Source organism: Myxocyprinus asiaticus, chromosome 28 (genome assembly GCF_019703515.2).
Source record: "Myxocyprinus asiaticus isolate MX2 ecotype Aquarium Trade chromosome 28, UBuf_Myxa_2, whole genome shotgun sequence".
Lineage (NCBI taxonomy): Eukaryota > Metazoa > Chordata > Actinopteri > Cypriniformes > Catostomidae > Myxocyprinus > Myxocyprinus asiaticus.
In genome coordinates this window covers 43,243,469-43,271,385 of record NC_059371.1, presented here as the reverse complement: position 1 = coordinate 43,271,385, position 27,917 = coordinate 43,243,469, and the positions used below count along the sequence as shown (strand labels likewise).

Genomic DNA, 27,917 nt, shown 5'->3' with positions numbered 1-27,917 from the left:
TGTGTTTATTCCCCACAGCCAAAACCCCATCGCCCAAAACACAGTGTCTGGGGCAAAACGAAACCTGAGTGCCCAACACATCACACACAGTACTCTGAACCTACCTTTGTATCATGAACTAGCAGAAACTTCCTGGATCTCAACACACCACCAAAAAACATGGGCTGTGTCTCCATCCTCCGATTGGCATCGCCAGTAGGTGGGTGTGTCTTTAAGACCAAGCCTATACAGTCTAGAGGGGGTCCAATAAAATCTGTGTAAAATCTTGAATTGCATAAGGCACACCCTTGCATCTCTAGATGCAGACTTGACGTTTTTTAGAATCCTAGCCCACACTCCCTCCTCCAATACCAAGTTTAAATCTTTCTCCCATAATCTCTTGATAGAAGTTCAAGCTCCGTCCCCCAGACTTTGAATTAGCAGGGAGTAATACACTGATGCCTCATGACCTTTTCCAAAAGCAGTAATCTCCATTCCCAGAGTATCTGCCGCTTTAGGGGGTGTGTGCTACTCCCAAAGTAGTACAGAGCAGGTGGTGCAGCTGTAAATACCTATAAAACTGAGATCTGGGAATCCCAAAATGTTGAACCAATTTTCAAAAGATCTCAACACTCCACTCTCATATAGGTCACTGAGTGTATTATCCTCCCTCACAACCCACTCTGACCAACTGAAAGGGGACTTAATACATAATTTTGGGTTTTGCTATATGCTCAAGGCAACATTTAAATAAATGTCTGAATTAAACACTCTGGACACTTTTGTCCATACCAAGTGCAAATGCGAGATAATGGGGTGTAACTACTCTTGATTAGTTTGATAGAAAGGCTTTGCAATGGTGAAATAGGGGCAAGAACTTCCTGTTCAATACAAAACCAGGGAGGGGCTCTCTCAGGTGGAAACGACCAATGAGCCAAATGCCTGAGACCGAATGCATAATAATAAAACAAAATCTTGGGTAGGCCTAGCCCACCTTTGTCAGTCGGCCTATGTAACTTATTGAATGTAATCTGGGACATTTACCATTCCAAATGAAGGACTTTGCTATGCTATCAAATTGCTTGAAATAAGAGAGGGGGCACATCTACATGGAGAGATTGTAGCAGGTAGTTGAATGTTGGAATACAATTCATTTTAATAACATTTACCTTCCCAATCCCAGATAAATGTAATGAAGCCCACCTGCCCACATCACTCGAAAACCTTTTTATTAAGGGATCAAAATTAACTACACAAATTTGCTGGGAATAAAATGCTCAAATACTTAATGCCCTGTTTGGGCCAATGGAAGGCTTACTGGGCAGTATGCTGTCAGAGACAAAGCTTCGGATTTAGACCAATTGACTCCTGAGAATTTAGAAAAGGAATGAATAATTCTGTGGAGGCAAGGCATAGATCTAACGGGGTTGGAGACAAATAATAAAATATCATCAGCATAAAGCAAAAGCATATGTGCCATATGTCCCGCCACCACCCCTGGAAAATCATCTTCCTTTCTTATTGTGGCTGCTAATGTTTCCAGGGCAAGACAGAACAATAATATGGAAAGAGGGTAACCCTGCTGGGTGCCCCTATCCAAAGTAAAATAATCTGCAATTAATCCATTTGTTTTTACTGCCACTACCGAGTGCCATAAAAGTAACTTAATCCACCCAATAAAAGTATTCCCGAACCCATACCTTTCCAAAATCTTAAAAAGATAATCCCATTCTACCATATCAAATGCCTTTTCGGTGTCAGGTGAGATGGCAGCGAACGGAGTCTGATCCTTCTCCACTGACCACATGATATTGATTGAACACCTAATGTTATCAGAAGAGCTGCGGCACTGAATAAACCCCACCTGATCTATATGTATAAGAGATGTCATAACTGTAATTCTGGTTAGCCAGAATTTTGGACAATATTTTAACGTCTAGCTGGATCAGGGAAATTGGACGGTAACTCTTACACTCGCTTGGATCTTTGTCCTTTTTAAGAATCAGATTGATCAGGGGGCCTGGGTAGCTCAGTGGTAAAATATGCTGGCTACCACCCCTGAAGTTTGCTAGTTCGAATCCCAGGGCATGCTGAGTGACTCCAGCCAGGCTTCCTAAGCAGCCAAATTGGCCCAATTGCTAGGGAGGGTAGAGTCACATGGGGTAACCTCCTCGTGGTCCCTATAATGTGGTTCGTTCTCGGTGGGACGCATGGTGAGTTGAGCGTGGATGCCGCGATGGATGGCATGAAGCCTCCACATGTGCTATGTCTCCGTGTTAACGTGCTCAACAAGCCACGTGATAAGATGCATGGGTTGGCGGTCTCGGACGCGGAGGCAACTGGGATTCGCCACCTGGATTGAGGCGAATCACTACGTGACCACAAGGACTTAAAAGCACATTGGGAATTGGGCATTCCAAATTAGGGAGAAAAGGGGAAAATCCTCCCCCCCCCCCCCCCCCGAATCAGATTGATCTGGGCTTGTGTCATGGTTGGTGGAAGCTTTCCATTCTTTAATGATTCCGTATAACCTTCCAAAAAAAAGTGGAGCCAGTTCAGTGGCATAAGATCTAAAAAAAAAAATCATCAGCAAAGCCATCTGGCCCCGGAGACTTGCCGGCAGGCAAGGCCTTAATTACCTCTCCAAGCTCCTCCAAGGTTATCTCAGAATCAAGAGAATTGTTTTGCTCAGTCATCAGTTTAGGGAGTTCTAATGGTTCCACAAAATTTCTAATATCTTTATCAGTAGACAAAGATGTGGAACTATAGAGATCAAGATAGAATTCTTTAAAAGCATTATTAATATCAATGGCCGAGGTAAAAATTTCACCACCAGCAGATTTCACTGAAGGAATGGTAGAAAAAACACTCTCTGCTTTATTTATCTAGCCAAAAGCTTCCCTGCTTTGTCCCCCGACTCAAAATATTACTGTCTTGCCCTGAATAGCCAAAACTCCAGCTTCCACGACAAAATAGTATTATATCTGTATTTCAATCGGGTCAATTCTCTGAGGCCATCAGTTGACATTCGGTGCTTCAGCTCTGCCTCGGCACTTTTAATATGAAATATTATGGACTGATGAAAAGAATGTATAGTCCCTACCAAATGGGTTCAGAAGTCTTCAAATATCTGTAAGACCAAGATTTTAACACATCCTGTGAAGCATCAGTGTTGCTCTAGATGGCTTACACACTTTTGCTTCACTATGATCAAGGACTGAGTCCATCAAAAGATTAAAGTCTCCTCCCAATATTATATCAGGAGGGGTGCCAGCGGCTTGCAATATCCCTGATCATCAGCGTTAGGTGCGTAAATATTAGCCAAAATCAACCTTTGCCCCTGAATTTCTGCTAAAACAATAATGACTTTCTAATTTATCTTTACTTTGAGACTTTTGAACTGTAGATGTTTACTTATCAGTGTAATGACTCCCCTGCTCTTACTTGAGCCAGCACTAAAGAAAACATGCCCACCCCATATCTTCCCAGATTTTTCAGCTTCCTGCGGGGAAAGATGCATTTCTTGAAGAAACACAATATCATAAACAAATAACCTTCCTTCTTTTTATGGGGTGCCCCAACCCATTCACATTCCATGTGGAGAGAGATAGTCCACTCATATTAACATTTTACATATTAGAAAAAATAGATTGTGTGTCAAAAACAAAATTATAAAGACCACATTCCAACATTAGTGCAACAATCAAGCCCCGAACTTCACCCAGAACCAAACAAACAGAAAAAAGAAAAACATGCGCATTAACCCCGTGCATAGCACCAACCGGCGTCCATCCCTCCAAACTCAAACAGTCCATGTACGCCTACGAGAGCTCCCGTGACAACTTTGCCATCGGATTGCACAAGTCTGGTGTTTCTATACAAATTTTGTGAGACAGAGTTACAAAACAGAAAAAATCTATAAAACAAACTCCAGCCAATAGGCGGGATAAACGCAAAGAACATGTAGATTCATACACATAACTGTTTAGAAGGTGAGTTCCTCCACAAAGCAAGCTTCAGTCGCTAGCGGAACCAGCACAATAAAAAAGAAAAGCTGTTCAGTTTCCTCAGGCAGTCAAACAAATGTTTAGTGAGCCGGCCCATTCGACTGTTACATGAGTGCAACAGATGACCCAATCACTCCAGTGTCCTGCAAGAAATACTCCAAAAAAAAAATCCAACCAATAGGAGGCATAAGCACAAAGAACGTGCAGATTCATCCACAACACTGTCCTGAAGGAGTGTGACTACACATAACAAATTCCAGCCGCTATGCAGAACCAGCACAAAAAGAAACAAAAAAAGGCGCCCAGTTTCCTCGGATGGTCAAGTGGATGTTCAGTGAGTCAGGCCCACTCGGCCGCAACGTGAGTATCACACAATCATTTACTCACTCCTTTGACTTAATGATGTTTGAAACAATGCTTGTTGGGGACATGTAAATACTTTGTGGCAGTCCTTAGCATCTATTCTCAATTTGGCCGGGAACATCAGTGCAAAAGCGACCTTCCGTTGATGTAAGAGTTTCTTGCATTCCTTGAATCGATCACGTTTCTCGATGTCAAATTCGCAATGTCTGGGAACAAGAAAATTTTGTGATTCTTCCAAGAAAGCCTTTCTTTACTCATCACCTTGCGGAACACAAGATCTTTATCGGATGATCTCAGAAATTTGGCCAGAATTGATTGGGGCCTGTCTCCCTCAGCGGATCTGAGAGCTGGAACTCTGTGAGCTCGCTCAATTTCCAGCTTATGGCCTGTTATGTCGAGCAGATTCGGAAAGAGCCCGTCCAAAAATTCCACCGTATTCCGACCCGCTGCTCACTCAGGAATTCCAACAATTCGGACATTATTCCGCCGACTACGATTTTCCATATCCTCCAACTTTTCCCAGACACACTCCAAGTCTGCTTTGGTCGTTTGCAGATTAGCAGCTAATTCCCTCTCCGATGACTCCAGATAACCAATCCGTTTCTCAACGTCTGGCACTCCTGTAACCATCTCAGTGAATTTAGTCTCTATGGCATTGATTGATCAACGTATTGCAGCAAGATCCTCCAAGTCACAGTGGCCACTAGGCTAATATAACATGTCAAACAAAATTACGTATAGGCTATAGGCCATACTGACAACACTAAATAAAATAGTATTGTAAAGTGAAACTTACAGTGGCATGCAAAAATTTTGGCACCCTTGATCAAAATTTCTGTTGCTATGAATAGCTAAGCGAGCAAAAGATGGCCTGATTTCCAAAAGGCATAAAGTTAAAGATGACAATTTTTTTTAAATATTTTAAGCAATTGTACTTTTTTATTTCCATCTTTTACAGTTTCAAAAAAGGAAAAGGATCGTTATACTGTAGAAGAAGCCATCCTCTTTTCATCTTTACAGATGGTGTGATGTTTGCTTCTAGAATTTGCTGGTATTTAATTTAATCCATTCTTCCTTCTACCAGTGAAATGTTCCCCATGCCGCTAGCTGCAACACAAGCCCAAAGCATGATCGATCCACCCCTGTGCTTAACAGTTGGAGAGGTGTTCTTTTCATGAAATTCTGTACCCTTTTTTCTCCAAGCATACCTTTGCTCATTGCGGCCAAAAAGTTAGATTTTAACTTCATCAGTCCACAGGACTTGTTTCCAAAATGCATCAGGCTTGTTTAGATGTTCATTTGCAAACTTCTGACGCTGAATTTTGTGGCGAGGATGCAGGAAAGGTTTTCTTCTCTTGACTCTTCCATGAAGGTCATATTTGTGCAGGTGTCACTGTACAGTAGAACAGTGCACCACTACTCCAGAGTCTGCTAAATCTTCCTTAAGATCTGTTGCAGTCAAACAGGGGTTTTGATTTGCCTTTCTAGCAATCCTACGAGCAGTTCTCTCTGAAAGTTTTCTTGGTCTTCTAGACCTCAACTTGACCTCCACCTTTCCTGTTAACTACAATTTCTTAATTACATTACGAACTGAGGAAACGGCTACCTGAAAACACTTTGCTATCTTCTTGTAGCCTTTTCCTGCTTTGTGGGCATCAATTATTTTAATTTTCAGAGTGCTAGGCAGCTGCTTAGAGGAGCACATGGTTGCTTATTGTTGGGACAAGGTTTGAAGAGTCAGGGTATTTGTAAAGCTTTGAAATTTGCATCACCTGGCCTTTCCAAATGATGATTGTGAACAAGCCATAGCCCTAACAAGCTAATTAAGGTCTGAGACCTTGGTAAAAGTTATGTGAGAGCTAAAATCTCTTGGGGTGTCCAAACTTTTGCATGGTGCTCCTTTCCTTTTTTTTTCACTCTAAAATTGTGCAAAACAAAAATAATACAATAATCTTGCTTAAAATGTTGAAAAGAATGTTTCATCTTTAACTTTATGCCTTTTGGAGATCAATTCATCTTCTATTCACTTAACTATTCACAGCAACAGAAATTTTGGTCAGGGGTGCCCAAACTTTTGCATGCCACTGTATGTAATATGTAGCTGTGCGCATGCACATTAAAAATGTCCAAAACGTCATTGAAGTCGTCGGATTAATCTTTTTTCCATATTCAAAGTGAATGGTGACTGAGACTAACATGTAATATGGGTTTTCACAAACATGTAGGTGAGTAAATATTGACAGAATGTTCATTTTGGTTGAACTTTCCATTTATGAGTTCATCTCAATGCTCACCAGTTTAAAGTTGACAAAATGCCCTGAAAAATTAAAGGTTCACCCAAAAACTAGTATTTCTCTCCCATTTATATATAGTCTGTTATAATATTCCTGCAGTCAGGAAGAAAAAAAAAAACACAAAACACATTTATATTTAAACCATTTCTGAAAGAACAGATCTGTTCTTCTGTATAATCATATAATAATCTTTTTGAGTTTGATGAATGTCAGTCCATTATAATGATGATGTTTTTGTGTTCAGATGTTCATCATGAGAGAGCAGGTGGATGTGATTCACGCTGGAGAACAGCAGATGCTGCAGACACCAGCGAAGATTGAAGTGAAGCAGGAGGAGATAAAAGAAGAAAACACAACAGAAGAACAACAGAGTGATGAAAATGATGATGAACAGCAGATGCTGCAGACACCAGCGAAGATTGAAGTGAAGCAGGAGGAGATAAAAGAAGAAAACACAACAGAAGAACAACAGAGTGATGAAGATGATGATGAACAGCAGATGCTGCAGACACCAGTGAAGATTGAAGTGAAGCAGGAGGAGATAAAAGAAGACAACACAACAGAAGAACAACAGAGTGATGAAGATGATGATGATTTTATTCCTGCAGGTATGTTTCTTTCTTTGATGTTGTGTTACATTTTCATGACAGTCCTCTGTTATGTCAGAGTTTGATACAAGAAAGACAGTTTTATCACTCACAGGTCAAACTAAAAAGTTCCCTGCTGTTTTTATTTTAGTTTTAGTGCTCAGTTGTCTTTTAAAAATGTGCATGTACTGACCCTCATGATATTCCAATCATGTATGACTTTCGTTCTGTGACTAGGGCTGGGCGACATGACGATATATATTGTGGCGACAATATAAAGTGTCAATCAATAGAGATTTTGTTATATCGTGTATATCGCGATATGTAAATATCTGAGTGCACTGTGTGGGATTATCTGTTAGTGGCCGGGGCTTCACATAAGACTGAGAAAATTTAAGAAACATGGACAGGGTTTATATGGACATATGTTCTTATGTATCTTATGCCTGTACTTTCCGGAAAGACACTGCTCAACTGAAGTTGTTTTAAAATGTGCTATAAAAATAAAGTTGTGTTGTATTGGAGTGGTGGTAGCATAGTGGACTAAAGCACAGAACTGGTAAGCAGAAGGTTGTTGGTTCGATCCCCACAGCCACCACCATTGTGTCCTTGAGCAAGGCACTTAACTCCAGGTTTCTCCAGGGGGATTGTCCTTGTAATAAAGGCACTGTAAGTCACTTTGGATAAAAGCGTCTGCCAAATGCATAAATGTAAATTAAAAAAAAAAATTCAGCAGCCACCCAAGCAAACTCAATGATATTAATCTTGCATTCAGCACTTCAGTAACATTTAATTTGCTTCTCATCTGACACGTGCATCTGTGTTTCATGTGAGTGTTGCGTGCACTTTCTCTGAAGCACGCAAGTGTGCACGAGTTCAGAAATATTCTCAATATTTACAGGACAGAATCTAGTGGGATCACTCGTGCTACTAAATTATTTTTGACTCCGGAAAACCCCTGAATAAACATTTCCACAGAATGATACGACACCCAAACAAGTCAAGAAAATGAAGAGGCGCTTTTTTTTAAAACAGGTGTGACATCTGTGGTGTAGGTTCAAAAATGTCATAAACTGTTGTGTGATGATAATCACTTGTAATACAGAGCATATAAAAAATCTATACACCCCTTGTAAACTGCAGGTTTTTGAGATGTAAAAAATTAATCCAAGATCAATCATGTCAGATCTTTTTACACCTTTAATGTGAAAAATGCAATCAACCAAATTCAAGTGAACAACAAACAGAAACTTTTTAGGAGAAAAAATAAAATTAAAAGACAATAAACTGGCTGCATAAGTGTGTACACCCTTTTATAATGTGCCATGTGACTCTGTTTGGAATTGACCAATCTCATTCAAACTCTTACTTGTCATCAATTATGTGATGTTGATTAACCCTGAATAAAAATCTTCTTGGTTGCGTCTTACTGCTTAAGCCAATTGTCCCCAAAGAGCTTGCAAAGAATGTGCAGGATCTCATTGTGATGAGATAACAATCAGCAGAGGGGTACAAAAGAATTTTCAAAACATTAGATGTGCCATCGAACATTGTAAGACCGGATAAAATGGGGCACCACAATGACATTCCTAAGGACAGTGCGCCCATCGACAGTTGACAGTTGAAAACGAAGAACATTAAATGAGTTGGAAGAATATCTGGTAAAGGACTGGCTCTTGCTGCATGTGACAAAAATATCCCGCATTCATCATATTTCTGGGCTTTGGGGTAGGGTGGCAGAATAGAAGCCATTACTCAAAATTTTCCCTAAACAAATATCCAGTCACCCAGAACCATGTGGCAAAATGTTTTATGGTCTGATGAAACAATATAGAACTCTTTGGCCATAATTTTAAGGGAATGTTTGCCACAAAAACGAGACTGCTCATCACTCAAACAACACCATACCCCTGGTGAAGCATGGTGGTTGAAGCATCATACTACGGGGCTGCTTCTCTTCAGCTGTGACTGGGGCACTAGTCAAGTAGAAGTAATCATGAATAGTGCCAAATACCAGTAAAGTTTGCCACAAAACCTGCAGGCCTCCATTAGAAAGCTGACCTCTCTGTTGACCTCTCTCATCAACAAGGCGTTTCCGTCCACATAACTGCTGCTCACTGGATGTTTTTTTTGTTTTTGGCACCATTCGGAGTAAATTCTAGAGACTGTTGTGTGTGAAAATCCCAGGAGATCAGCAGTTACAGAAATACTCAAACCAGCCCAGTAGTTTGGTGCAAAAAGTGCAAATCAATCCCAGAACAACAGCAAAGGACCTTGTGAAGATGCTGGAGGAAACAGGTAGACAAGTATCTATATCCACAGTAAAACGAGTCCTATATCGACATAACCTGAAAGACTGCTCCTCAAGAAAGAAGCCACTGCTCCAAAACCACCAATAAAAAGTCAGTCTGCAAGTGTACATGGGGACAAAGATCTTACTTTTTGGAGAAATGTCCTTGTAGAGGTTCCAGTAATAAGGGAGCAAGAGTCGAGGTTGCAGTCCAGGTAAATCAACTTTTAATGACCTTTCAGCTTCACAAACACAGTCTCTTGGCTTTTCAGCTTCACAACAGAATATTCACTTTAGCTTCACGATCGGTGTTCACAGACATCTTTAACACCTCACTGGAGACATGCCATGTGCCAGCCTGCTTTAAGACCTCCACCATCATCCCCATCCCCCCAAAAAACAAGGACCACAGGACTTAATGACTTCAGACCTGTCACCCTGACCTCTGTGGTAATGAAGTCATTTGAGCGCCTTGTGCTGTCCCACCTCAAAGCTATCACCGATCCTCTCCTGGACCCCCTGCAATTCGCCTACAGAGCTAACAGGTCAGTAGACAGTGCAGTTAACATGGCCCTCCACTTCATCCTCCAGCACCTGGACTCCTCAGGAACTTACACCAGGATCTTGTTTGTGGATTTTAGCTCCGCCTTCAACACCATCATCCCGGCTCTGCTGCAAGACAAGCTCTCCCAGCTGAGTGTGCTTGACTCCACATGCAGGTGGATCACAGACTTCCTGACTGATAAGAGGCAGCACGTGAGGCTAGGAAAACATGTCTCTGACTCCCAGACCATCAAGTCTGTGTTCTTTCCCCTCTACTTTTCTCCCTGTACACTAACAGCTGCCCCTTCAGTCACCAGTCTGTCAAGCTCCTGAAGTTTGTGGATGACACCACCCTCATTGGGCTCATCTCTTGTAGGGATGACTCCACCTACAGGTGGGAGATTGATCATCTGGTGACCTGGTGCAGTCAGAACAACTTGGAGCTCAATGCTATGCAGACAGTGGAGATGGTTGTAGATTTCAGAAAGAACCCAGGCCCACCCACCCTCATCATCCTGTGTGACTCTCCAGTTGACACTGTGGAGTCATTCCACTTCCTGGGAACCATCATCTCCCATGACCTCAAGTGGGAGCTGAACATCAGCTCTCTAATTAAAACAGCACAGCAGAGGATGTACTTCCTGTGGCAGCTGAAGAAGTTCAACCTGCCGAAGACAATGATGGTGCACTTCTACACCTCCATTATTGAGTCCATCCTCACCTCCTCCATCACCATCTGGTACGCTGCTGCCACTGCCAAGGTAAAAAGAAGACTGCAGCGTGTCATTCGTTCTGCTGAGAAGGTGATTGGATGCAATCTGCCATCTCTCCAGGACCTGTATGCCTCCAGGACACTGAGGCGGGCAGAAAAGATTGTGGCCGACCCCTCCCACCCAGGACACAATCTCATTGAGACACTCCCCTCCGGCAGGAGGCTACAATCAGCATTCAACTGATTACAAAGTACACGCTGTCGCCTAGTCCTCAACCGCTCCTCCGCCCTCTAATGAACGACAGCTCGCTCCTCCCCCTGGGAGACAACAGCGTTTCCTCCGGCTCTCGGTGGCCGGCAGTGACCCCTCCATCCCCAGGCAGATGGCCGCGGCGAGGACTCCGCAACAGCGTATCCCTCCTCCCTCCCCCCTCCCGGGTTTCGGCACCACTGTAACAGATAAAGAACTTGCAAGGAGGCGGCGGGAACCGGTTGAACAGTAAACATAGTTTAATAAGAAACTCAAAATAAAACAAACAAACACAGACACACACATGCAACATGGCCACATGCGTCTCTCTCTCTCCGGCTCGTTTTTATCCCTCTCCCAGCTGATTAGCACGATTCAGGGCCAGCCGTGTGTCCTCACGGCCCGGCCCCGCACTCCTCCTCATCACAGTATGTCTTATACATCTTCAAATCTTTCTGGAAAATGATTATTGTTAACATAAAGATAAAATAAAGAGTCCTTTGACCCCTCTTTTGCAACCATGAAATATGGCTGGTTGAAAATGTTGTTTTAGAAATGGTGCACTCCTCATAAGAGGTGGATCAACAATGCAGTTTCCTAAAAAAAATTATTATAGCACTATAATACAGTAAAATGTAGACCTAAATGAACAACGTTTTTGATCATTTGCTTAAAACATCATTTTTTCATGGTATGGTTGACATTTTCGTGGAATTGACCATTTGTTTTCCACATAGCGCAAAAGCCATATAAATAGACAACAAGTATACACAAAGAACGTTTTATTTTTCTATTATTGCTATTAACAGATGACGTTTGAAAATGATGCCAATTTTACTTGTCTGCGGTTGGTTTCCTAAAACTAAATTGACCATTTTCTAGTCCGAGTTTCACATCCTTTGATGACACAGAGTGCGCTCTGCTCTGTTATTCTTCTAAAGCCCCGTTGACTACCTGCCTGCTCTAAATATTGGATAATTTAAAGCACAAGCTATGCGCACATTTATTTAGTTATAAAAAAAAAAAATTATCATGCATTCATTAATTAATAAAAATAAATTCTTATCAGATTTTTCATGCTTTTCTATGACCGTCCACATCTCATGGAAGTACCGTCCGCTCCCGCCTTCAACTTTTTTTAATTTTTTATCCCATGCCCCAAGAAATCTAATTGGGTCCTGTGGGAGTTCCGCAGGAATGCAGACCTCTAACTGGATTATTCAAAAATAGGCATTACAATATGGTTAAAATATTACATTTATTTTGATTGATTTTCAAAAAAAAATACTATATTGTGATGTATATCGTGATTTAAAATTACTCATATTGTGATATAAGAATTCAGTTAGAATTGATGGTATAAATATAAACTGTTTGCACAGCAAAAATCATAAATATTGGACGTTTGTTGTATACTGCCATTAAATTATGTTTCAATTTGATTATTTAAATTTGTCCCTCTTGAATTGATTTTTGTCAATTTATTGTGTTCATTTCAGAGCTGATGCAAGTGAGTGAGGAATGTGAAGAACAGAATGAAGTTGAGGAGGAACAGCATGATTTCATAACTGGAGAAAAATCTTTGAGTGACTCAAACACTGAAAATAATTTCTCACCTAAAAAGCCTCAAAGAAGAGCAGCCAAGAAATCTTTCACCTGCTCTCAGTTTGGAAAATGTGTCACACGTAAAAGAGATCTTAATAAACACATGGGAGTTCACACTGGAGAGAGACCATACACGTGCCATCAGTGTGGAAAAGGCTTTAAACGTAAAGAACATCTTAATAACCACACAATAATTCACACAGGAGAGAAGCCTTTCTTGTGTCATCAGTGTGGGAAAAGTTTTGCATATGTACAAGATTTCAAGAATCATCTTCGCTGTCACTCTGGAGAAAGACCGTTTGAATGTGATAAGTGTGATAAAACATTTGTTTTGAATTCAGTCCTAAAACAACATCTGAAAACTCACACAAATGAGAAGCCTTACAAGTGTTCTTTTTGTGGAAAGAGTTTTACACGCCTGGACTATTTTAAAGAGCACCAGAAAATGCATACCGGTGTGGGGGCTCATATGTGCTTTGAATGTGGAAAGATCTTTATTACAGCCGGCAACTTGAATCAGCACCAAATAATTCATACTGGAGAGAAACCATACAAGTGCTCGCACTGTGAAAAGAGTTTCACTCGGTCAGAAAACCTGAAAACACATGAGAGAATTCATACTGGAGAGAAACCATACAAGTGCTCACAATGTGGAAAGAGTTTCACTCGGTCACATGACCTGAAAACACACAAGAGAATTCATACGGGAGAGAAACCATACAAGTGCTCACACTGTGAAAAGACTTTCACTCGGTCAGAAAACCTAAAAACACACGAGAGAATTCATACGGGAGAGAAACCATACAAGTGCTCACACTGTGGAAAGAGTTTCACTCAGTCACAAAACCTGAAAAAACACAAGAGAATTCATACTGGAGAGAAACCATACCACTGCTCTTCATGAGGGAAAAGTTTCATCTTAGCAAGTACTCTATATAAACATGTAAAAAGAAGTCACAGCTGGAGGTCGATCGATATGGATTTTTCAATGACTGATGCTAAAAAGCTGGAGAGCAGGTTGGATAATGGCAGATATAAATGCCAGTATACGTACATAATACAATTTAACAACAGCATGTACAAAACATTTCTTTATTATAATGTTTTAATTTAAATTTTAAAATTACATACAAATCAAACAATAACAAATGATTGCGATAAGGTTATGAATTTGGAAATTACGTAGCACATACAAACAGAAGAAAAAAAAGGATATGGGTTGTCATATGCATACAGACAAGAGATTTCAGTAAAAAAAGACTGTTACAGGGAGGACTTTACACAGAAATAACATTCTTAAGGATGTACAGAAAGGGCTGCCAGTATACAAAATTTCAAAAGTGAAACAAAAACAATAGAAAGTTAACATTTCTGTTTATCGGCCAAGTGAACACGGTTCTCAACCAATGCGATAATTGCAAAATGGGAACACCCATAAAATAATATCAAGAAAAACATAAAATTAGATTTTTGTTTAAAGGTGACTTATTATGCCCCTTTTTACACTATGTAAAATAAGTCTCAGATGTCCCCAGAATGTGTCATCTGAGATATACCTCACAGATCATTTATTCTACCATGCCTTTATACCCCTGGGTAGGGTTGCACCAGCTGTGCGTAAGGTCTCACGTAAGTTAGGACGTAAAGTTCAAACTAAGGGCTTAGTAACTTATAGTTAGTTTGTAGCTAAGTCGGTACTTAATTTGGTTGCACCACCTGTTCTTAAGGCAAGACTTAATTAGTAGGTCGTAAGCTCTCAGTAAAGAAACGCGTAGTCGCATAATATGATGTTTACCTGCATTTATCCAATAAGCAGCCTTGAAATTTGTAAACAGAAGTGTTAAAAGCTGTCAATTTCAGTTTGATCTTGTTATGGTTGATGTTCAAACCTTGTTTGCGCACGTAACTGGCAGCTGTAATAAATTATATCCCCATTGAAATACGATATGTAATAAAACAAGATTTCATTAATGATAAATTTAGCTTATGTAAATAACAATATTCAATAACTGTACCTAAAATAAGGGACAATAAATAAATAAATAGTAATACAACAGGCTGGAAAATAGACATTTTTTTCATTTTAATATCTATTTCGTATATGTTGAAACTTGACAGCGGGCTGCATACACAGGAATGAGCACGGTTAGATCAGTTTCATGATGAAAAAGTTTTTTTTTTTACATAATGTTTACTGCCGTAAATGTAAACGAGTGTAAATGCCAACATCATCATATATGTTGAAAGGACTGAAGCCTGTCAACCAAAACATGAGCTCATTGATGTCATTAAATGAGTCTGCTTTTTTATTCCATCCGTTACTCATGGTCTGAGGCTTCCGTAAATATTTTGTTTATACGTAGGGTTACAGTACGTTATACCTAAGTTTAATGGTGCAACGCTCAAATATTTAGTAGTGCATAAATTGTGACTTAGGGTGTACTCACACTAGGCAATCTGTACCATGCCCGAGCACGTTTGACCCCCAAAGTCCAGTTCATTTGACTAGTGTGATCGCTCCATACCGTGCACGGGTACGGTACGCTGTACCATGCCTTGGCCCGCTTGAAGAGGTGGGCTTGGGCACGGTTCAGTTGGCTTAGGCACGGTACGCATCCAGTGTGATTGCTAACCGTGACCGAGCACGGAACTCGAAACATGACATCAACTGGGCAAAGGGATCACTTTGGTCTATGGTATAGGTGCAGTGCTTACTGGAAATTTGGGCAGATAAAAGTATACAGGAGCAACTGGATACAACACACAAGAACTATGAGATATTTGGTAAAATTTGTGACTATCTTCGTGCTCGTGGATACCAAAGAACCATTGAGCAATGATGTGACAAGCTGAAAAAACTGCGGGTTCAGTATCTGAAGGTTCGGAATGCACTCTGTAAATCTGGCAGCTCACTGGATGAAAAAGATAAATTCCAGTGGTACGATGTTGTTGACAATTAGGCACGTGGGAGGGCCATGTGTCACTGCACTCCAAACGACTCAAAATAAGCCATGAAGTAAGTAACTTTACAATGATGGACTCCATTGTGTTCTGCGAGAAAGCTTTTCTTGTTTTCTTCAAACAAAAAGTTGCGTCGTAATGATGTAAGCGTGCTCAGGCCCGGAATGTTATGTGCAATGTGAGTGCAGGCCAGCGGGGGAGTAGGCAGTGGGGACAATCGTGCCCACCGGGCCTAGTGTGAGTATGCCCTTAGTGCCCATTTATGCCACAATTAGGCTAAGTTGTAACTTACATATAGCTGGTGCAACTGGCCCCTGTTTTGTAGCCCTGTTCCAAACGGGCTGTTTTAGTGTCTGTAGCTTTAAATGCAAAGGAGCTGCTGCTCCCCACACCCTTTTCTGCAAGTGGACTGTGCCTTTCCTGCTGGTGCCATGGATACCCCGGCGACAACAGTGCAGGAGAACTTAAACAGTTAAAAAATTATAAATAAAATGGAGAACACAGTCGATCATCTTGCTGTATTGTGCATAAAAGTTATGAAAATTATGAGTTATGAAATATGAAAAACAGCTATAGTTGTCGAAAATACCACTATCGTTTCATAATCGTTTTTGAAATAAAGACCGGTTTTATTATACGGAAAATCTTCATTGCATGACCACTCAAGCGAGAATGTGGAGGACGCCATTCAGTTTATATCATAACCAAAACAGAGCTACAGCTTCATTGTTATGGAATAAGATAGTTAGGGACTAGTTGCTACATTACACAAAACACAGTGTTTTCACAACAAGCATTTTTTATGCAATGAGCAAACAAGCAAATTCAGAAAGCCAAATTGCAAACATTAAAAAAGTATAAAGTGCGAAACTTATGACTTGCACATTTGAAGATGGGTCACGGAGAGTTGGTATCGATCCATCCTTGATCCTTAGCTTTGAAGCAAATCCAGCCTTGTGTTGACCATCGATGATGAAGCAGCCCTAGTTAGCACAAGCGGATCATATATGGCGGACTGTGCGATGCTCGCTCAGGTTTTAATGAGGGCAGATCTAAGCTACATGGGCGGATCTCTTCGCCAGCTGTAGGCGGTACCTTTCTCCTTTTGACGTCACAAGGGGCTGCCAACCTGAACAGCTCATTCGGAGACAGTTTTTTATTGATGGGGAAAGGAAAGAAACAAGGGGATGGTCTTTTACCATATTTTGTGGTTGTCTACACACACTGGGGACACATAATTATGTTCAAAAAAATTGAAAAAGTGGATTTTGCATAATATGTCCCTTTTAATACCAAGTCCCAGTAAAAGTGAATACAGAACTGAAGTCAGCACAAAAATTGGCAAATTTGACTTTGGCAGACATTGCACGATTTATCGCCATAGTCTGATGTGTGACTGAGTACACGTGCCTACTGCTACATAACCATATACATCTCTCATTCAGAAGTTACGAATGTGGAGATTCATGTGACGCCATGCGAGAATTGGACATGTGAATGGCGTGCTCTGCGCACTTTGCTAGTTTTAATACTTTTTAAGACATGAGATTCGATACACTCTGATCCATAACTGTTCTTGGAGGACAATATGTCAAGAATGCAAAATCCTTGGGCTCTGGAGACATTAAAAGAAACGTACGTGCTCAAGCTGACGCCCCCGAGCAGGCCTGGGAGTCGATTTGGTCAGGGAGGTGCGGGAAATGCGGCGGGAGATGCTGAACATGTCAGCAATGCTGAAGGTTGTTGCTGACTTGGAGGATCTTGCTGTGATATGTTGATCGATCACCGCCATGGAGGCAAAGTTCACTGATGTGGTTACAAGAGAAACGGTTAGATTTCCTGGAGTCATCGGAGAGGGAATTATCTGCTAATCTGCTAGCAACCAAGGTGGATCTGGAGCGTGTCTGGGAGAAGTTGGAGGACATGGAAAACCATAGCCGGCGGAATAACTTCAGTGTCGAAGGAGTCCCGAAGAGATTAGAGGGATAGGGTATGGTGAAATTCCTGGTTGGGCTCTTTCGCCATAAGCTGGAAATCGAGCGAGCTCACAGGGATCCTGCTCGGCGATCCGTGGAGAGAGACAGGCCCTGATCAGTTCTGGCCAAATTTCTGAGATCATCTGGTAAAGATCTTGTTACACGAGGTGAGGAGTAAAGGAAGGCTTTCTTGGAAGAACCACAGCATTTTCTTGTTCCCAGACTTTGCGAACTCGACAAGAGAAACGTGATCGATTCAAGGAGTGCAAGAAACTTTTACATCAACGAAAGGTCGCTTTTGCACTGATATTCCCAGCCAAATTGAGAATAGATAGATTGAGAAAGGATGGCCGTAAAACATTCACATGCCCACAGCAAGTGATGTCCTTCATAAAGTCAATGGAGTAAGTCATTTGCTTGCACTCATGTAGCAGCCGAGTGGAGCGGCTCACTGAACATTCGCTTGACTGTTTGAGGAACCTGCATGCTTTTTTTGTGCTGGTTCTGCCTATCGGCTGAAGTTTATTTTGTAGAGTAACACATCTTCAGGACAGTTTTATGGATGAATCTACATGCTCTTTGTGTTTATTCTGCCTATTGGCTGGAGTTTGTTTTATAGATGATCTTTTGCTGTGTAATTCTGTCTCACAAAATTTGTATAGAAACACCTGACTTCAGCAATCCGATAGCAAGGTTGTCATGGGGGCTCTCATAGGTGTGCATGGACTGTTTGAGTTTGGAGGGATGGACGCGCGAGGTTAATGCACATGTTTTTCTTTTTTCTGTTTGTTTTGTTCTGGGGGATGTTCGGGTTTTGATGGTTGCACCAATGTTGGAATGTGGTCTTTATAATCTTGTTTTTGACACACGATCAGCCCATAAAAAGAAGGAAGGTTATTTCTCTTCTTAAGCTTAAGAAATATGATATAGTGTTTCTTCAAGAAACACACCTTTCTCCGCAGGAAGCTGAAAAATTTGGAAAGATATGGGGTGGGCATTTTTTTTTATAGTGCTGGCTCGAGTAAGAGCAGGGGTGTCATTACACTAAGTAAACATCTACAATTCAATTGTCTCAAACATAGTAAAGATAAATTATTGATTTAGCTGAAATTCAGGGACAAAGTCTTATTTTGGCTAATATTTATGCACCTAACGTTGATGATCAGGGCTTTTTTATAGATCTTGAAGGAATGTTGCAAGCTGCTGGCACCCCTCATGATATAATATTGGGAGGAGACTTTAATCTTTTGATGGACTCAGTCCTTGATCATAGTGAAGCAAATGTGTGTAAGCCCCCTAGAGCAACATTGACGCTTCACAGGATGTGTAAAAACCTTGATCTTACAGATATTTGGAGACTTTTGAACCCATCTGGAAGGGACTATACATTTTATTCATCAGTCCATAAGATTTACTCTAGAATAGATTATTATTATTTTTTTTATATTCAAGTCCCTTATTTCATCTGTTGTTGATTGCTCAATTGGAAACATTTTAGTCTTAGATCACGCCCTGGTGTTTTTAGAGGTGTTGCCACATAGGGAGAAAAGGAAATCATATAGTTGTTGCTTTAATGTATCCCTTTTGCAAAATGCTGAATTCCAACAAATGTTAAAGGCTGAAATCAATGTCTATATGGAGGCCAACTGGTCCTCAGTATCCTCTGTGGGCGTGCCTTGGGAGGCACTAAAGGCAGTTCTTAGGGGCCGGATCATACAGTATGCCTCATTCACCAAAAAATACAAAGCACGAGAACTTGTGGATTTGGAAGGGAATATTAAAAGTGCCGAGGCAGAGCTGAAGTGCCGAATGTCATCTAATGGCCTCAGGGAATTGACCCGATTGAAATACAGATATAATACTATTTTGTCGCAGAGGGTGGAGTTTTGGCTATTCAGGGCAAGACAGTCATACTTTGAGTCAGGGGACAAAGCAGGGAAGCTTTTGGCTAGATATATAAAGCAAGAGAGAGTCTTTTTCTGCCATTCCCTGTGAAATCTGCTGGTGGTAAAATATTTACCTCGGCCTTTGATATTAATAATGCATTTAAAGAATTCTATCTTGATCTCTATAGTTCCACATCTTCGTCTACTGATGAGGATATTAGAGACTTTGTGGAACCATTAGAACTTCCTAAACTGACGACTGAGCAAAAAAATTCTCTTGATTCTGAGATAAAATTGGAGGAGCTTGGCGAGGTAATTAAGGCCTTGCCTACAGGCAAGGCTCCGGGGCCAGACGGCTTTGCCGCTGAATGTTTTAGATCTTATGCTTCAGAACTGGCTCCACTTTTGCTAGAAGTTTATACAGAATTATCAAAGAATGGAAAGCTTCCGCCAAGCATGACGCAATCCAGGATCAGTGTGATTCTTAAAAAGGACAAAGATCCTAGCGAGTGTAAGAGTTACCGTCCAATTTCCCTGATCCAGCTAGATGTTAAGATATTGTCAAAAATCAACTACCTGCTACAGCCTCTCCCTATAGATGTCCCTCTCTCTTATTTCAAGCAGTTTGATAGCATAGCGAAATCTTTCATTTGGAATGGTAAGCATCCCAGATTACATTTCAATAAGTTACATAGGCCATTTGGCAAAGGTGGGCTAGGCATACCCAAGATTTTGTTTTATTATTATGCATTCGGTCTCAGACATTTGGCTCATTGGTTGCTTCAACCTGAGAGAGCCCCACACTGGTTCTGTACTGAATAGGAAGTTCTTGCCCCTATTTTGTCATTGCAAAGCCTTTCTGTCAAACTAACCGGAGAAGTTAAGTTACACCCCATTATCTCGCATTTGCACACAGTATGGACAAAAGTGTGTCGAGTGTTCAGACATTTATTTAAATGTTCCTTCGAGCATATGGCTGAACACCAAATTATGTATTAATAAGTCCCCTTTCTGCTGTACAGAGTGGATTGTGAGGGAGGTTAATACGCTCGGTGACCTATATGAGAGTGGAGTGTTGAGATCCTTTGAAAATATGGTTAAACATTTTGGGATTCAAGGGTCTCAATTCTTCAGGTATTTACAGCTGCACCACCTGCTCTGTACTATTTTTGGGAGTAGCATACACCCCCCTAGAGCGGCAGATACTGTGGGAGTGGTGATTACTGCTTTTGGAAAAGGTCATGAGGCATCAGTATATTACTCCCTGCTAATTCAGAGTCTGGTGGACGAGGTTCAACTTCACTCAAGAGCTTATGGGAGAAAGATTTAAACTTAGCATTGGAGGAGGGAGTGTGGGCTAGGATTCAATAAAACGTAGAGTCTACATCTAGAGATGCAAGGGTGTGCCGTATGGATTTGTTTAATGGGAAGTGGGGCAGCTGTTTAGCCTTTTTGGAAGGCTCTCGGGGAGGGGCAGTGGAGAGAGTTGTGTAGTATTAAATGTGTACGATTTATTTTTTTAAAATATATTTTTATTTATTTATTTATTTTTTGTTTTGTGTGTATACTATAGCTTTGACCACAGGGATTTTTGTTGAGGGTGGGGCTGGGGATTGGGAGGGGGAAAGGGAATTATGGAGGTTAAAGTTGATTCTGTGTATATATATTTTGCTTTTCTGTTAATTTATGTGAATCAATAAAAAGTGTTAATTAGATAAAAAAGAAATTACTAATGTTTTCATGTTGTTTTCTGATCTGATTTGGTCACAATATTACAAAACATCTGTGATGATTCTATGAATGTAAGAGCTGCTTTTAACCGAGGCGAACACACCTACAGTATGCAAGTTTACCTGGAGTTTAATTACTGTTGTGTTTTACTTATGTTGTCCTGTATTTAAAAATGTTCCAGGTCCAATAAAAGTTAAGCTCAATTGACAGCATTTGTAGCATAATATTGATTACCACAAAAATGTATTTCCACTCGTCCCAACTTTTCTTTAAAAAAAAAAAAAGCAACAATCTGGGTTACAGTGAGACACTTACAATGGAAGTGAATGTGGGTCAAATTTTGAACATTAAAATACACACTGTTTCAAAAGCCACAAGACAAAGGATATGCATGTAAACATGATTTAGTGTGATAAAATCGCTTACTAACCTTTTCTGTGTAAAGTTATAGCCAATTTTACATCTTCGTTGCCATTACGATGTAAATACATTTTTGTGGTAATCAACATTATGCCACAAATGCTGTCGATTGAGTTTAACTTGTTTTTAATTTGGAACATTCCTTTAATTTAAAAGTTACCTTATTTAATCATAAGTTTATGATTAGTTTTTAAATCTACAATATTTCCCAAATCAACTTGCTGTGTAAATATTACTCGTATGTTAACAATTTTGTCTGGAGGCATGAATGAAGTCTGTGACTCAATCTTATTAGATGTTGTTTATTAACAGTGTATACACACATTAAATTTGTAATGGATATTTACATTATTGTGTGTTTTATTTATTACAGTGTGTTACAATTATCACCTTTATACAGTCTGGGTGTTATGAATTTAATATCGTCCTATGTGAATGTTCTATCCAAAAATGGCATAAAATGCTCTTAGGTTTTTGGCTGAAATTTTTGGTCACAAATTTGAAGAGAAACCATTACTTTAAAATCTGGTAACAGAGCACTGACATGGAGAAAAAGCATTGTATATGTGAAAAGATCTTGATTTAATTACATTTAATGTAAACATTGGTTAATGATTGATGATAAAGTATATTGATGGTAACCAGGTTGTGCTTGCAGTTGAGACATGCGGACCTCTATCGCAGAGAAATCCACCTGAATGAGCACAAAATAATTCACTTGCTGTGGCGGTGAGGCCGTGGTTGAGCACCCGTCTAGGGAGAGAAGCGGTAAGGACATCCACCTGAGATGAATTGTGACTAATTACCGTTTCCATGTTCACAGTGAGAGTCGGGGGAGATAAAAGACGGCCCAGTCCACTGAAAAAGAGCCCAGCTGAGAAGCTGCATGTGTGTTGGCTGCTGCCATTGTTTTTTTTTATATTGAAGCACCTTGAGTTTGTGTGCATGTGAAGCTGTACCGTTGCGCTCTAACGCAAATAATTTTTTGAGTTTAATAAAAGACATTCCTGCGTTGGAATCGCCATCTCCCGCTTCCTCCTTTTGATCCAAATATGAACATCTGTTACACTGTTGCTGAAACCCAGGACAAGGAGGAAGAGTACGATGCTATGGAGTCATCTTTGAGGAAGTGTTCCGATCCCCCGCCAGCATCCACCAGGCTCAATACCAGGCCCTCATAGATCTGTGGGCGGAGCAGCAACAGCGCTTCGAGGCCAAGAGGAGGACTGACGGGTATTGCAGAGCTTGGTGCCTCACGAGGGGGCGCACGCCGTGACCCCGGCAGCAGCGAACCCCCATGTGTTGCTCACGAAGATGGGGGCGCAAGACGATCCAGAGGCCTTTCTGGAGCTCTTTGAGCGCACGGCCCAAGCTCTGGAATGGCTGTGGGCGCAATGGGCAGTCCACCGCCTACCGCTGCTGACCGGGGAGGCCCAACTCGCGGCCCAACAGCTCCCGGTTGACAACCTCCTGAGGTACCTTGGGCTGAAGAAAGCCATCCTCCAGCAGGTCAGCCGCAGTCCAGAAGAGTACTGCCAGCGGTTCTGATCCCTAACGCTGAGCGAAGGCAAATGGGCGGCCGACTTCGCTCAACAGCTCCGTGACGCCTGCTGGCGGTGGGTGCTGGCTGAGGACCCCAGCGACGTTGGGCATGCATCAATCTCGTGGTGCTGGAGCAGTTAATCTCCCGACTACCGAAAGGATTGGCAGAGTGGGTCCAGTGCACCACCCAACGTCGCTGGATGAAGCAGTACAGTTGGCGAAGCACCATTTAGCAACGTACCCGGGGGCCGGCGCGCCCCGCTCTCTCTCTCTCTGTGATGCTCCCCCACCCCTTCCCCTCATTCCCTCCGACCTATCCTGTTCCCACAGAAACGGTGGAACAATCCCCCCGAGATCGGTGCTCCGGCCTCGGGGTGTATTAACCCTCCAGTTTCTCTGAAGTGGCAAGGACCCTTTGAGGTCACACAGCGAGTTGGGGAAGTTGACTATGAGGTAGTGCATACAGATGGGGCGGGGCTCATCAAATTTACCACCTCAACCTACTAAAACCATGGAGAGAGGTGGTCCCTGTATCCTTGGTGATGGTTGTTCCAGAGAGGGAGTTGCTGGGTCCGGAGGTGAGTCTAAAAGCCAATCAGTACACTCCGGTCCCGTGTGAAGACCACCTCTTGCCATCACAACATACGGAGGTTTGCCAGATTGCAAAAAAGTTTCTCTGATGTGTTCTCACCTCTCCCCGGCCGCACTAACCTCATAGAACACCACATCGAGACAACCCCCGGGGTAGTGGTACGTAGTCGGCCCTACCGCTTACCCGAACACAAGAGATGGGTATTACAGGAATAATTATAGGCCATGCTCAATGTCGGGGTAATAGAGGAATCCCACAGTGATTGGGCCAGCCCGGTGGTTCTGGTACCTAAGAGCGATTGGCTCGGTTTGGTTCTGTGTGGATTATAAAAAAGTCAATGTGGTGTCGAAATTTGACATGTATCTAATGCCTTGTATTGATGAACTGCTCGATCGGTTGGGCACGGCTCACTTTTACTCGACACTGGACTTAAAGGGTTATTGGCTGATGTCCCGTGAGAAATCAGCCTTCTCCACACCGTTTGGATTACACCAATTTGTGACGCTTCCGTTCGGTTTGTTTGGGGCCCCAGCTACAGTTAAAGTCAGAAGTTTACATGCACTTAGGTTGTCATTAAGTCATTAAAACTATTTTTTTAAACACTCCACAGATTTCATATTAGCAAACTATAGTTTTGACAAGTCATTTAGTACATTCACTTTGTGCATGACTCAAGTAATTTTTTTCAGCAACTGTTTACAGACAGATTGTTTCACTTTTACTTGATTATATCACATTCCAGTGGGTCAGAAGTTTACATACACAAAGTTAACTGTGCCTTTATGTAGCTTGGAAAATTCCAGAAAATTATGTCAAGCCTTTAGGCAATTAGCCAGTTAGCTTCTGATTGGTGGTGTACTGAATTTGAGGAGTACCTGTGGATGTATTTTAAGGCCTACCTTCAAACTCAGTGCCTCTTTGCTTGACATCATGGGAAAATCAAAAGAAATCTGCTAAAACCTCAGAAAAGAAATTGTGGACCTCCACAAATCTGGTTCATCCTTGGGAGCAATTTCCAAACACCTGAATAAACAATAGTATGCAAATATAAACACCATAAAAACAGCCATCATACAGCTCAGGAAGGAGATGCATTCTGTCTCCTAGAGATGAAAATGCTGGAGGAACCAGGTAGACAAGTATCTATATCCACAGTAAAACAAATATTATATCAACATAACCTGAAAGGCTGCTTAGCAAGAAAGAAACCAATGCTCCAAAACCACCATAAAAAGCCAGACTACAGTTTGCAAGTGTACATGGGGACAAAGATCTTACTTTTTGGAGAAATTTCCTCTGGTCTGATGAAACAAAAATGTAACTTTTTTTGAAAATTGAAAAAGAACACCATCCCAACCGTAACAGCGGCTGCTACAAGAGCTCAAGAGGACTGCTGCAAACAAATTCTTAATGTGATATATATATATATATATATATTATGAAACTGTAATATTTATAATGTCTTAGAGTCATCATTGTGTAGGTTGATAAAATACGATTGACTGAAGTGATGTTTGGCTGGCACCGGCTGCTATTAGTCGTCATCACTCAGAGATACGTAGCAGTGGAGTCCAACACGAAGCAGGAATGGAGCTGGATCCAGCCAGTTCTGGTGACCTCAGGATAGGAGTCCTGAGGTTGAGACAGAAACAAATAGAATAATATTAGCATAGATGCCATTCAATTTATTGCAGAGTTATAGATCATGATCAATGTTTCTGGTTTCTGGTTCTGGCAGACCTAACTAAATCAGCCTAATTGTGAGCTGAAGGATAAATTAGGTGTATGCCTGGCTAAATAGATGAGTCTTTAGCCTAGACTTAAACTGAGTGTGTGTGTCTGCATCTTGAACAGTGTTAGGGATCTATTCCATAGTTTAGGAGCCAAATACGAAAAGGATCTACCTCCTTTTGTGGATTTTGATATTGTAGGAACTATTAACAGGCCAGTGATGGAATATAGCGTGATAGAAGGTCACTTCAGTACTGTGGAGCTAAACCATTCAAAGCTTTGTACGTAGTTAACAGAATTTTAAAATTAATACGAAATTTAATAGGTAGCCAATGTAACAATGATAAAATGGGGCTAATATGATCATATATCTTGGTTCTAGTCAGCACTCTGGCTGCTGCATTTTGAACAAGTTTATTTATTGATCTTGCTGGACATCCTACCAGTAATGCATTACAATAATCTAGTCTTGAGGTCATGAATGCATGAATTAGTTTTTCAGCATCAGCAACAGAGAGCATGTGTCGTAATTTAGCAATATTTCTTAGGTGGAAGAATGCTGTTCTACAAACATTGGTCATTTGATTTTCAAAGGACAGATTGGTATCAAATATAACACCTAAGTTCTTCGCTGTTGAAGACAATGTAACTACATTCATCGAGAGTCAAATTATATTTTAGCGGCTTTTTTAGAGGTTTTTGGTCCAATAATTAGTACCTCTGTTTTGTCGGAATTGAGTAGAAGGAAATTTCTGGCCATCCAACATTTTATTTCATTGAAACACTCTGCTAATTTGGAGAATTGTGAAATTTCATCAGGTTTTGAAGAAATATAAAGTTGGGTATCGTCGGCATAAGAGTGGAAACTTTTTCCACGATTCCTGATAATATCTCTCAGGGGAAGCATATACAAGGAGAAAAGCAGAGGCCCTAAAACTGATCCCTGTGGCACTCTATACTTTTGTTTGGTTTGACAATTCATCATTTACTTAGACAAAGTGGTAGCGGTCTGCTAAATAGGACCTAAACCATGCTAATGCAAGTCCACAAATGCCAACATAATTCTGAAACCTATTCAAGAGAATGTCGAGATCTATCATGTCAAATGCAGCACTAAGATCTAAAAGCACTAGAAGAGAAATGAAGCCGCGATCAGATGATAAGAGCAAGTCATTTGTAACTCTGATAAGTGCTGTCTCTGTGCTGTGATGGGGCCTAAATCCTGACTGAAATTGTTCATATATACTATTTCTCTGTAGAAATGAACATAGTTAGGAGGATACTACCTTTTCTAGTATTTTCGACATAAATGGGAGATTTGAAATCGGTCTGTAATTAGCCAGTTCACCAGGATCAAGTTGTGGCTTCTTAATAATCGGTTTGATAACTGCCAATTTAAAGTTTCTTGGGACATTTCCTATGGATGGCGAGGAGTTAATAATATTAAGAAGAGGGTCTGAGCTTACAGGGAACACCTCTTTTAAGAGCTTAGTTGGTATTGGATCTAACATACATGTTGTGGCTTTTGATGTTTCGATAAGATTTGTTAGCTCTTCATGACCTACGACAGCGAAGGATTGAAGTTGCACATGAGGAAAATTATGAGACACTGTTTTATGAGGTACTGTGACATAATTCCAATTTTATTTCTGATTATTTCAATTTTATCAGTAAATAAATTCATGAAGTCATTACTCTTGTGCTGCGATGGAATATCTGGTTCAGTTGAGACTTTATGCCTAACCAATAGAGCCACAGCACTAGGATTGTTGTGGTTGTTTCCTGTGAGTTTGCTCAAATATGCTGACCTGGCAGCTTTTAGTGCCTGTCTGTAGCTACAGACACTATCCTTCCATACACTGCAAAATACCTCTAATTTTGTATTCTACCACTTGTGCTCCATTTTCCAAGCTGCTCTCTTGAGATCATGAGTGTGATCATTGTACCATGGTGTGGGGCTTTTTTCTTTAATTGAAGGGGGGCGACACTGTCAAGAGTGCTAGAGAAGACTGTATTTATATTTTGTTATTTCATCAAGTTCTTCTAGGCTTTGGGGCTTACTGAGTGTATGAGATAGATCTGGAAGAATATTAGTGAAGCTATCTTTAGTGGTCGAAACAATAGTTCTACCCGAACGATAGCATGGTGTAGATTGAGTAACATTAGCTGATCGCAGCATACAAGAGACGAGGTAAAGATCTGAGATGTCATCGCTCTGCGGTAGAATTTCTATAGTATCAACATCAACTCCATATTACAGATTTAAATCTAACGTATGATTATGGCGATGAGTTGGTTCTGTCACATTTTGTGTGACTCCAAGAGAGTTTAGAATATCAATAAATGCTAATCCCAATGTGTCATTTTTATTAACTATGTGTATGTTGAATTCACCAACAAATAAACCTCTATCTACAGTAACTACAAGATTTGATAAAACATTTAGCA

At 40.9% G+C, this 27,917-nt stretch overlaps 1 protein-coding gene and 1 pseudogene across 1 annotated transcript in view; one reads left to right on the top strand and one right to left on the bottom strand.

Annotated features, from left to right (window-relative positions):
* The window catches only part of LOC127418577 (zinc finger protein 721-like), a 620,351-nt gene that overhangs the window by 288,584 nt on the left and 303,850 nt on the right, over positions 1–27,917 (bottom strand). The window lies entirely within an intron of this gene.
* The window catches only part of LOC127419354 (zinc finger protein 721-like), a 173,817-nt pseudogene that overhangs the window by 87,620 nt on the left and 58,280 nt on the right, over positions 1–27,917 (top strand).